This window comes from Schistocerca americana, chromosome 2, assembly GCF_021461395.2.
Source record: "Schistocerca americana isolate TAMUIC-IGC-003095 chromosome 2, iqSchAmer2.1, whole genome shotgun sequence".
In the NCBI taxonomy this organism is placed as follows: domain Eukaryota; kingdom Metazoa; phylum Arthropoda; class Insecta; order Orthoptera; family Acrididae; genus Schistocerca; species Schistocerca americana.
In genome coordinates, this window is record NC_060120.1 from 974507853 (window position 1) to 974515947 (window position 8095).

Sequence of the window (8095 nt, forward strand, 5' to 3'; positions counted from 1 at the left end):
CAGATACGGCCTCGCGACCGACCACAGTTCGTAAACACTCCACCGCACTGTGGACGGTGTAAGCGAGGGTCAACCCGTTTGTCTTCTGTGAAATCATGTCCCCGCTGCTTTTCCACTGACAAAAGAGAAAACTGCCCTTCGCAGAAAATGACTTGCTTTTCTTGCGGGAAGCTACGTCATGTACAGTCTGCGTGTTTGGAAAAGAACTCTACCTCAGTGAATGTAGTTTCTTCTAAACTGGCTACCAATACTAGTAACGACCAAATGCAGGATGTGCCTTCACGCCACCGAAGCGCTGCGCTGCGACAATCAAATGGTTCCAATGGCTCTGATTACTATGAGACTTAACTTCTGAGGTCATCAGTCCCCTAGAACTTAGAACTACTTAAACCTAACTAACATAAGGACATCACACACATCCATGCCCGATGCAGGATTCGAACCTGCGACCGTAGCGGTCGCGTGGTTCCAGACTGTAGCGCTTAGAACCGCTCGGCCACTCCGGTCGGCAGCGACAGTCAAACAAACTGTTCATAAACTTAGTCATTATCGGACCCTGTGTGCGACTTGAGCTAGACACTGGGGCTTCCGTCACATTGCTTACTCGTGCCACTTGTGAACAGTTGGGGTCGCCACAGTTGACAATATCTCGCACGAAACTTACTGCGTGTAACAGTCAGGACATTCCTCTGCCTGGTACATGAAGTTTGCCTTCCAAATTCCATTCTCACACCAGAACAGCGACATCAACGATTTTGCATTCGTGAGTCTAAGAAAATATTTTTGGGTTAGATTCACTGATCTGTTAGGCCTTCGTGTACATTATGTTTCTGCTTTCAACACAAAAAGAAAGTTACACAATTGATTGAGGAGTTTCCTGATTTACGAGGGTTGGAACTTAAATAGTGGCAACTATTTATTCACAACCTATTCAAAAGAGTTACAGGCTCTGCTAACGTTATAATACGCTCCCACATCGCTGGCAACAGGTTCTACACAACGCTGGTGACTACTTTGAAGGACAGTAACAGGTGCAAACATGTAACTCTTTTGTATCGGTTGTGAATAAATAGTTGCCACTATTTAAGTTCCAAGGCTGGTATTTTCTGAAGGACTTCGCATATATTGTGACGTGAAGGACAATACGCTACCGAATGTTTTTCAAGTGCGTACCGTCTCTCATGAGCTTAGAGACAATGTTGAAAGTGAACATAAAGAATGTAAAAACAATGGTGCTACTGTCCCTAATCAAGCTAGCCGATGGGCTTGTCCCTTAGTAATCTTATCAAAGCCCTCTGGCAGACTTCGTCTACGTGTTGACTTCATATCCACTGTGAATCCACAAACAATAATTGATACTTATCCGTTGCCTCATCCTGAGGATTTAACGGACAGGCTTGGTGCAGGCCGCAGTTTTTCAAAAACTGACTTACGCGATGCATATTAGGAAATTCTGCTAGACGAGGTGTCTCAGAAAGTGTTTGTGGTCAACACACATTTACGGTTGTTCAAATATTTGCGCTGGCCCTTTTCAGCGCTAATTATAAAAGCGTACTACAAATGTTCCATTCTGTTCAAATTACTTGGACGACATCGTGGTGTCAGGACGTACACCTGTGGAACTTGTCACTAACGTTCCTACACTTTTCAACTACTTTCAGCTGCAGGTTTGAAGTATCACCTCGACGAATGTGCCTTTTTCAGACTGTAATTCAGACCTTAGACCACGTTCTTAATAGCAAAGTGTTCATCCACTTCACTCACATTTGCTGGCCATCCGGGACCTTCCTGCCTCGCGGAACGTGACGCAATTGCAGTCAGTTCTCGGGAAGACGACACATTATATCCCGATTATACCCAAAGTCGCCAGATCGCGGCTCCGTTGCATCATTTGCGCCGGAAGAATGTGCCTATTGTTTGGACCGAAGAGCTTCAGAATGCATTCCAGAAACATAAAAATGACCATTTGATTGGCAAATGCCTTGTCCATTTCGACCCTGCTAAGCCTATGGTTTTGGCAGTGGACACTTCTTCGCACGAGATACGAGCTGTGCTCTCGCACTGACTGGGGTCATAAGACAGGCCGATTACTTTCGCTTCCGCATTATTGACCAAGACTCTATGTATCTACAGCAAATAGAGAAGGAAGTGCTCGCTATTATTTGTGGCGTGATAAAGTTTCATCGTTATGCGTTTGGTCGGAAGTTTTGCCAGTGACGGACCATAAGCCACTTCAGTCTTTGTGTCATCCGTTCCACCACGCGCGTTTCTGAAGCCGATACATTGGCCTTTGCTGTTGTCACACTATCAGCATGTCAAAGCATGCGAATGCTGACTCCCTTTCTAGCCTTCCTGTTCTTCCTGTTTCTGAATTCGATGCTACTGCCGCATCTTGTTGTCAGATCGATGCATACGACACTTAACTTCTACAGCCTTTTCCAATGTTCTATAGGAAAACAGCACAGGCCACAATAGCAGACCCTGACTTGCAAGTTTTGTTGCACTACATCAGAGCTGCTTGGCCTCGTTCAGTGAAAAACAATCAGATTGGTTTTTGGTTTGTTGGAGGAAGGAGACCAGACAGCGAGGTCATCGGTCTCATCAGATTAGGGAAGGATGGGGAAGGAAGTCGGCCGTGCCCTTTGAAAGGAACCATCCCGGCATTTGCCTGGAGCGATTTAGGGAAATCACGGAAAACCTAAATCAGGATGGCCGGACGCGGGATTGAACCGTCGTCCTCCCGAATTCGAGTCCAGTGTCTAACCACTGCGCCACTTCGCTCGGTAAAAAAAAAAAAAAAAAAAAAAAAAACAATCAGAGCTGTTTTGTATATTCAGAATTGTTCTGTACGTCGATATTTTGCTCGTCGTCAAGCCTCCCCGTCCAGCCCGGTATGACTTTACGGCGGAATGACTTTGGACAATCGCGTGTGCTTATTCATAAAGCGTTGCAAAAGGAGTTGTTGCGATTGTCCCACTAAGGACACTGGACCAAAGAAGTTGGCGCTTCGGGAGTATACACTACTGGCCATTAAAATTGCTACACCAAGAAGAAATGCAGATGATAAACGGGTATTCATTGCATAAATATATTATACTACAACTCACATGTGATTACATTCTCACGCAATTTGGGTGCATAGATCCTGAGAAATCAGTACGCAGAACGACCACCTCTGACCGTAATGACGGTCTTGATAAGCCTGGGCATTGAGTCAAACAAAGCTTGGATGGCGTGTACAGGTACAGCTGCCCATGCAGCTTCAACACGACACCACAGTAGTGACTGGCGTATTGTGACGAGCCAGTTGCTCGGCCACCATTGACCAGACGTTTCCAATTGGTGAGAGATCTGGAGAATGTGCTGGCCAGAGCAGCAGTCGAACATTTTCTGTATCCCGTGCAGTACCTGCAACATGCGGTCGTGCATTACCCTGCTGAAACGTAGGGTTTCGCAGGGATACAATGAAGAATAGAGCCACAGGTCGTAACACATCTGAAATGCAACGTCCACTGTTCAAAGTGCCGTCAATGCGAACAAGACGTGACCGGGACGTGTCACACCATACCATCACGCCGGGTGATACGCCAGTATGGCGATGACGAATACACGCTTCCAATGTGCGTTCACCGGGATGTCGCCAAACACGGATGCGACCATAATGGTGCTGTAAACAGAACCTGGATTCATCCGAAAAAATGACGTTTTGCCATTCGTGCATTCAGTTTCGTCGTTGAGTACACCATCGCAAGCGCTCCTGTCTGTGACGCAGCGTCTAGGGTAACCGCAGCCATGGTCTCCGAGCTAGTGGTCCATGCTGCTGCAAGCGTCGTCGAACTGTTCGTGTAGATGGTTGTTGTCTTCCAAACGTCCCCATCTGTTGACTCAGGGATCGAGACGTGGCTGCACGGTCCGTTACAGCCATGCGGATAAGATGCCTGTCATCTCGACTGCTAGTGATACGAGGCCGTTAGGATCCAACACGAAGTTCCGTATTACCCTCATGAACCCACCGATTCCATATTCTGCTAACAGTCATTGGATCTCGACCAACGCGAGCAGCAGTGTTGCGATACGATAAACCGCAATCGTGATAGGCTACAATCCGACCTCTATCAAAGTCGGGAACGTGATGGTACGCATTTCTCCTCCTTACACGAGGCATCACAACAACGTTTCACCAGGCAACGCCGCTCAACTGCTTTTTGTGTATGAGAAATCGATTGGAAACTTTCCTCATGTCCGCACGTTGTAGGTGTCACCACCGGCGCCAACCTTGTGTGATTGCCTTGAAAAGTTAATCACTTGCATGTCACAGCATCTTCTTCCTGTCGGTTAAATTTCGCGTGTGTAGCACGTCATCTTCATGGTGTAACAATTTTATTGGCCAGTAGTGTACTTGGCGGGCACGAACGCCCACACTCAACAGATGACGTCACAGTGTCCCGCTTGTCCCGAAAATTTATCGGCCCCACCGAAAACGTTTCCAGCTTGGCCAATGTCTCAATCACCGTGGCAACGAGTGCATATTGACTTTAATGGTCCCTTTTGGAACAGTTGCTGGCTGTGAACTAATATGTGGTTGCAGTCCCCACGAAATCGATTACGTCGCGTAGTACCGTTGACACTTTGTCATCTATTTTTTTGCCCGGAAGGTTTGCACGAGGTGTTGGTTGCAGTCAACGGATCACAGTTTACGGCTCAGGACTTTGAACAGTTTTGCACGGACAATGGTATCACTACTCTTAACACTGCTCCGTTTCATCCTCGGTCTGCGCGTGCATTCAAGCAACAGATGAACAAACTACGTGCCTCCCACACACGGGAGTAAGAGCTGCTACTCTTCCTCGGAACGTAACGCTCCCAGCTCGGCGATAGTCCGTCGCTGGCGGAGCTTCTACATCGTTGGCGCCACTGCACACTGTTCGAGTTGCTGCATCCACCAGAGCGCCCGGCAACTCCCATGTTCCGAAGTATCGCTTTTCAGAGTTTTTGGTCGCACCATTCACTGACAGAGAAGAACGATTCTTCGAAATTTGGGAGCTTGGATGTATTTACTTCAAGGACCTGCTGGGTTACTGCACCGCCTTCATAACCAGATTCATGCTTGTCGATTGCGAGATTCTTCCTCATATTTTCTGTCCCGAGATTCGCATATTACTGGGATCTTGGGGCCGGGCCGATCGACGCATACTACTGGGATCTTGCGTCATCGACATAGTCGCCGCCGCCGCCGTCATCATCGCCACCCTCTCCGTTTTCCGTGGGACCGACTCAGGAAGTGGGTGGGCGCTTTTGGGGTTACCTGACCGCGTTCCCCTCGAGCGCAGGACATTTGTCGGTGCGCGGCCAGGGGCTCCGCGTCGCCCTCAATTGCGGCTCTCGGTTCCTCCGCCACCCAGCTTCCTGCCTCACCCAACCCCCCACCCCCCAACTGTCGTAAAATGGCTCCCTGTACGAATATTGGGCGGAGGTGGGGGCAGGGGGGGAGGGGGGGATGAATGTGCACTCCTAAGGCTTCGACTGCAAACCGCACACCGCAGCGCCGCGAAACTGCATCAAGAAGGCGCTGACTCGCGCGCCAATGAAAAAAGCGAGCAGTGCCACACTCACACGAAGACAGAGTTCAGCGCCCCCTGTCAACGCTGACTTAACCAGCCTCGCATCACTGATCGGTCCAGTGTTTTCGCAGACTTTGAAAGCATCAGTACTGAGTAACAGGAGAGCGTCTGTAAAGTTTGGAAGGTAGGAGACGAGATACTGGCAGAATTAAAGCTGTGAGGACGGGGTGTGAGTCGTGCTTGGGTAGCTCAGTTGGTAGAGCACTTGCCCGAGAAAGGCAAAGGCCCCGAGTTCGAGTCTCGGTCCGGCACATAGTTTTAATCTGGCAGGTAGTTTCATATCAGCGCACACTCCGCTGCAGAGTGAAAATCTCATTCTCAAGACGATACTTGGCCTACGTGTTGGGAGTAGAACTAGAGTGTCAAACTAACTGCATGAACGAGGCACAGTAAGGACATCAAGCCACTTCATAACGAGAAGTTAAGTTATGTTTGTTTAGTTGTTAGAAATGAAGTGTTCTTTTAATCTGGAAGTGTATGGAGAGATCATTTTCGATTCCTGCCTCCAGTCACCGCAACTTTTCTCCCTCCTTGTGTCTGTGCTTACTCCCATGTTAGCCGACACAAAAATACTAATATTTGTATTTATAAAATGAGGGACTCATGATATTTTTCAGGCTTGGTTGCATCACAAGTTTGGTGATTCTTTCAACGGATTCTGTGTCTCCGAGACAGTAAGAGTGACCTGATGATTCATATTTGGAAATTTTCCCATGTCTCATGGGGTAAATCTTTATAGTGAGTCCGTGGGCGAAACTAATGTTAGCTAAAGGTGTTGGTGAAGGCACCTGGACTGAAAGAAATTTAGGTGGCTAATCATGGATCCATGCGTCAGAAATGGATCCCTCTTCACTTATGTGCTTTCCTTACTCATTGTTTAACTTTGACGTTCTGAATTGTTCTTTCAAAATATAAACACTGTTTTGTTCCTAGGGCAACATTCTCACAATAAAAAAATTTTACTATGTTTTCTTTTAATTTTTTAATTTTACTAATACTATCGAAAATATTTACAGGGTTGTTTGCATTTAGTTACAATGGTTCACTGATAGGTGTTGTTAGTATGCGAATCTATGATAAGCCACGACTGATAAAACCGCGACTCTCTCAATGACTGCATGCATAAAAATCGATAATGTTCTAGTGTTAACACTGTTTCGTTAGACAGGGAGCTGCACAGCTACAAATTAAGTTACATCAATTGTGATTACTTAAAAGCTACAATGAACAGCAGTTACACATATTACAGAATCAATGTTTCGATAGAGTATCTCAATTAGACAAATGAGGTGGGATTTCTCTAGTGTTGCCGTAAATATCTAAATCACAGGTACTTCTGAAGAAAGTGGTGGCGAGGCCTCTCTGTTAAGCGACGGGAGGTCACATGATTTCAGCACATTTACAAGCATATTCCTCAAAACACTGCATAGTTCACGGAGGCGGGTGCCTTGTACTACTACTGGTCATTTCGTTTCCTGATCCACTCGCAAATAGAGCGAGAGAAAAAGACTGTCTATATGCCTCATAAGAGTCCTGATTACTCCTATCTTCGGATAATTACGGGAAATATGTTTCGGTTACCGTAGAATCTGTCTATAGACAGCTTCAAGTGCCGCTTCTCTTTATTTTCCCCGTAGTGGTTCAAATGGCTCTGAGCACTATGCGACTTAACTTCTAAGGTCATCAGTCGCCTAGAACTTAGATCTAATTAAACCTAACTAACCTAAGAACATCACACACATCCATGCCCGAGGCAGGATTCGAACCTGCGACCGTAGCGGTCACGCGGTTCCAGACTGAAGCGCCTAGAACCGCACGGCCACACTGGCCGGCTTCCCCGTAGTGTTTCGTTTTCCCTCCAGAGATTCAAATATTAGTTCACAAAGCATTTCCATAATAGTTGCATGTTGATCCAGCCTATCGGTAACAAATCCAGCGGCTTGCCTCAGAATTGCTTGGATGCCTTCCTTTGATCCGATATAGTGTGGATTCCAAACACTCGAGCAGCACTCAAGGATTGGTCGCACTAGCGACTTATATGTGGTCTTCTTTATGGAGGAGCTGCGTTTTCCTAAAATTCTTCCAATTAACTGAAGTCGACCAATCGTCTTCCCTACTACACCAGTAACGTGCTCGCTCAGTTTCATATCGCTTTGCTGCCTTACGCCTAGTCGTTCATTACGTCAAGCAGCATACAACCATTATAGTTTTTGAACGTTATGTGATTGCTTTTCCTACTCACCTGCCTTAACGTACAGTTATAACAAGCTCTCATTCATCACACCAGCTGGAAACTTCAATTAAGTCGTCGCGTAACCTTCTACCATCACTCCAGTATCTCTGCGAATGAACCATCAAGTTGTGTTAAAACCACTCCCATAGTTAGGACGGTCGGGCTCGCTCGGTAATAACAAGAACTGTTACGTCAATGTTACTATCAAAATACGCGCGATAAGGATATCAGGATACCAGAC

The 8095-nt window shown here is 46.8% G+C and overlaps 1 non-coding gene across 1 annotated transcript; it reads left to right on the plus strand.

Annotated features, from left to right (window-relative positions):
• The first annotated feature begins 5798 nt into the window (after positions 1-5798).
• Positions 5799-5873, plus strand: Trnas-aga. The gene has a single exon. It is a non-coding gene; the product is annotated as a tRNA-Ser (tRNA).
• Positions 5874-8095: the final 2222 nt, after the last annotated feature.